A 4781-nucleotide genomic window follows, 5' to 3' on the forward strand; every position below is an offset into this window, starting at 1 on the left:
TTGCCCCATTCATTCATCCAGTTCAGTAAAAGAACCATTGAAGCAATTAGAAGAGCTCAAGAAAACCAGACACCAGTTTAAGAGCCAGTTTACTCTGAAAGAGTCCAACAAAGGAAATTTTGCTTTAATCTTGTTAAAACCTTTGAGGCTTCTTTTCTCCAACCCTGTCAAAGGACACAAACTGTCAATGCAAAGATACTTAGATAATTTGAAAGTTAAAAATAATAAAAGTAAGAAGTAAGTATAGTTTAAAATTAAAAAATAATAACAACAAAAATAGGTAATGTAAAAAAATGCTTTATGAAGGTATTATTATTACTATATCCGTGAGGAGAAATAAATCCGGCCTGAATGCCGTGTCAGCGGGTGCGTGGTGGGCCAGAAATGATTAATACATATTAGTTTTTGTCGCGTTTTAAAATTGATTGTTGTGTTGACAACAAGGTGTAATTTTTTGGGGCTTGCTGGTTGTAACTGTGCGATTAGTGCCGGTCCAGGGGCGACCTTTAGGTGACGCAAGCCGATAAATCGGATTGGTCCTATTAAATCACTTGCTGACGTCCGTGGCCAAACGCCGCCATTACACACCAACTCCGTGGGCGCGTCGGCGCCACCGGTGGTATTTGCGGCGAGTATTCGCGGCTGCGGAAATTTCTGGACACCTTTGGGCTTCTGAAGACAGCGAAAGCGCGCGGCGGAGGTGTCGACGCGTCTGGCCCACACGGTCGCCACTTTGATCTTGAAAAATCGAACGAAGAGTTTGTCAATGCCAGCGATAAGGGCAATCTGAGGCGACATATTCAAATGTATTTTAATTTATTCTTATCGAGCCGATTAGTGTGAGAGCCGGTCCTGCGTCGAGGTGCCCGGCGACGTGTGGCACGTGAACTGGTAGAAGGGTCAGTCGGTGGGGTCACGACGTTGGGAACAAAAGACGGCCGAGTCTGAAACAAGTGAAGCGCGGATCGTAAAAATGACAGTGCCTCATTATGGGCACGATATTGGGCTAGCTCTAGTTCGGGTCACGATTCGCGCGAGCGGGGCTCCGGCTGGGGGATCCCCGCACGCAAAGGCGACCATTCAAGGTTTTACTAAAGTTCTGGAACATCTTTTTCAACTAGAAAAGATTTTTCACAGCTTTGTATATCATATGCGACAATGCTTTAGTCAGGATCGCGATCTGAACGAGCGGCAGAAAGTTCCAGCTTGGGGATTCCCCTACCCAGATTTTACCACACTCAAAATGGCGTCACTACATACGAGTATATATGTAATAGATCTATTACAGGTTATAAATTGTTTACGATCTATTAATACAACTCTAGATTATACAGGGTGTCCCAGAACTCGCGGATCAAATTGAAACTGTATATTCCTTGATGGTAATGAAGGTAAAAAACGTTTAGAAAAATATTCAGGGTGCAACAGCTTTTTAGTTATGAATTAATCAAATTGACCAATAGAGCTCGATCTAATTTTCCCTTTATGAGAAAATTGAATACCTTCCCTCAATTGCCAAGCAACGTATAATTCGATGAATAATAAAATTATTTTCAATATTTATCTGGTCAACTTGTCGAAACAGACGTCAAAAGTGACAGCTATTTTTGAAATAACCAAAAATGGGATAATTTCGCCAAAGGCAAGCGAACAAATGGATAGAATCTAAATCAGGGAACGCAAGAAGTTTCTTATTCCGGCAAAGAATGAAATATGGTTTGTTATGACTTATGAGTGAAAATTTCCAGAGCAATTGTAACCTTGAGGGGTATGGCAAATTGACGGGAGGGATATGATGAATTGAACCTTTGTTGAAGGAAGGTAAAATGGCGACGTAGCGTCAAGTGAGTAATACATATTACTACCTTAAAAATCTTAGTAAAAAGTGAAATATGCAGGGCCTGTGAAGTGAATCGGAATCACAAGAAATTTATCCTGACTCCTGTGCATAACACTGCATCTGCAACGTATTAGCGCAGCTACACGAGCGGGACTCGTCATCGTCGAAATGAAAGAAAAGACTTTTAGGAACATTTTTGACATTGCAAAAAAAACTGGAGTTACACGTAGGTTTTGAGCAACAGATCAAGCATAGTGGCAGTTCTGAAAGAAAGAAGACAAAACTGGATTGAACTAACCTATTTATTTTAGCATCATTATTAGTAAAAATTTAAGATCAAATTTTATAACTAAACGATGTAGAATGCAACAAATGAAATAAGAAACATGCAAAATAAAAAGAATAATTTATAACAAGTGTTCAAAATAACCACCTTTCATCTGAAGGAATAGGCGAGCTCGTTTTATTCAATTTTCCCTTGCCAGTCTAAGCATATTCGGAATAGCAGTAGCCAGTCTTTCGTGAATTTGGTGATTTAGTTCTTCTAAAATATTGATAGGTTCGCGTTAAATATTGTTCTTCAAATATACTTCTTCTACCGTCGTCATCAAAGTACTGAAGAACAGCATCTTCAGTCTCTGGCGTTCTAACTTCTCGCGGGGGACCACCAATTTCTTGTCAGCTAGGCACCAAGGACCCAGTGTCTCGAGCACGGTACACCAACCGTAGAAATACGTTATAATTTGGATGTGGCAAACGTCGTGGAAAACGTATTGCATATTCCCTTGCATCCTCACGTGCATTGCGCCGGCACTCTCCATAAATTATGACCATTTCGGCATTCTCTGCAGCTGTATACATGATTTCAATACGAAGTTGGACAATTTCGAATCAAATTATAACTTGACGTTGTCAAAATCTTCACAGTTGCCCAAACATTTACTTGAAATTCCATACCATTCTTACTAGAATTATGTTGCTAGGCAATTCAAACCTTTGGTTAAATTTACGTAAAATTCAAATTAACAGCGTCCTTCTGATTGGTTAACTTTAATTATTCATTACAAAAAATCGATTATACCCTGTCCTTTTTTTTAAACGGTATTGCTTTCAGTTATCACCAAGGAAAACGCACTGTAAGTTTGATCCGCGAGTTCTGGGACACCCTGTATATTTTTACTTTGAAGAAATACAAAAATGGCGCCCAAGAGGGGAAGTACATGCGCTGGCCGATATTACAGTTCTCTACAATTGAAATGTTTTGGGAAGGCTATACTGGGTGTTTTGGGTGAGAAAGAGTGCGGGGGAGCCTTTGCCGCTCGTCTCTGATGGGCCGCCCGAAGCTTGTACCACTTAACATTGTTCCAGCTTTTAAAGATATTCGATGGTCATATAATTTTTTTGTTCGTGGTCCAAATAGCCGATCTATCACTGTCTAGATCCGCTAACTGGGTTAGCGCGACATAAAGCCATCGTTGCAGCTACACCATTGCCACGTTTCTTTGATTAATTGACAGAAAATCCGACATTATTGTCAGATGTGGCCGAAAATTCGAACGTGCTCGGACGAGATAACATCGAATGGAACATTCCGATACCGGCTGACTTTGGTCGTGTTTAATTGCGTCTATTAAATAAATTTCAACCAATGAAGTTTCTCTTGTTACGGTTAATTGAATGGGAAGTAAATTGGGGGGCGAGCGAGAAAGATTGCTCAAAGCTGGTCCTATCTGATGGACTAGAAAATTGTGCAACGTTGGCGATCCTCGCCGATTACGACATTTTCGCACAAAAGACCAGAGGAAAGCGAAAGGGGAAGCCAAGAGTCGAACGATGAAGGATAAAACAAAAACAAAAAGAAACACAAAAATGTAAAAGTAATCTTCAGTGAGCCTAGCAAAAAATAAAAGAATATTTTTATATCTTCAAAATTTATCAATATTCAATTCTGCGAGAGCACGAGTCCCTTCAACACGTCATCGACAATGTAATGTTTACAGCGTTGCTATGGCAACGGCACGTTCACGCAGCTGAATTGAGCGAGACTTGGGACACTCTCCGCGTGTGTCCAAATATTTAAAAATTTATAGGAAAAGTATGTATATTTTTATTTTTATGCTTTCTCATTGAACAACTAATAAAATAAAATTGGAATTTTTTCGGAAATAAAAATTTAAAAAATGTAGTAAGGAAAAAAATACAAAATGTAAGCTAAGAAAAAATTTAAAATCAAGAAATAATGTTTTTTTTTTAATTTTAATGTATTTTTGACATTTTGAATTAGAACAAGGTGGAGTTCCCGCATTTGTGGTCGTCGCAAGCGTAAGAAATGGTAGTGTGTAGTGATTAGCAGTAAACGTAATTAAAGGCGTTGGTCTGTGTTAAGCCGGGCACACACGTGCAACATGGCGTAATGGCGTCGTGTCGAATTTCATTGGGTCGCCTCGTGTGTCGCGTTATCCGCGTCGGCATTAACAATAATAAACATAATACGAGAGATAAGCCCGGCCAAATGGATGGCACACTCTGTGGAACACAGAAGTGCTATCTGCAAAGTCATTAATATGAGAGCAGATATGTATCTAGCAAGCTTAGGCCGCTACCGTGACTCTGACAAGTCACCATCGTGACAAATGACAACTCGTATCGTTTTTAATTGCCTCGCCAACTAAGAGGATATTACGGCGAGACTTATGGGCAAATTAACGTCCACTTGACTCGGCTTAAGAGGATAAGCCCCGAAAAAAATCCAGATTTCCTTGAGCGGGCTCGTCCCAATGTCGCATTATGCTAATTCCGGCCTTAATCGTTACATAACGATTAGCTCGTCGTTAACGTCGATTTGATTGGAGGAGCGCGATTGAGATATTCGGACAATACCAGAATTTCCGACCGACATGCAAATCAGGACGATCACCGGGATCAGGTCGGAGGACTTGCT

At 40.3% G+C, this 4781-nt stretch overlaps 1 long non-coding RNA gene across 2 annotated transcripts; it reads left to right on the forward strand.

Moving 5' to 3' along the window:
* Positions 1 to 1277: 1277 nt before the first annotated feature.
* Positions 1278 to 2256, forward strand: LOC138132047 (uncharacterized). Of its 2 annotated transcripts, XR_011159969.1 has the most exons (3): positions 1278 to 1382; positions 1429 to 1844; positions 1899 to 2256. It is a non-coding gene; the product is annotated as an uncharacterized lncRNA (long non-coding RNA). The 2 variants fall into 2 exon arrangements; XR_011159968.1 differs by having other exon boundaries at positions 1330 to 1844.
* Positions 2257 to 4781: the final 2525 nt, after the last annotated feature.

Source organism: Tenebrio molitor, chromosome 5 (genome assembly GCF_963966145.1).
Source record: "Tenebrio molitor chromosome 5, icTenMoli1.1, whole genome shotgun sequence".
Lineage (NCBI taxonomy): Eukaryota > Metazoa > Arthropoda > Insecta > Coleoptera > Tenebrionidae > Tenebrio > Tenebrio molitor.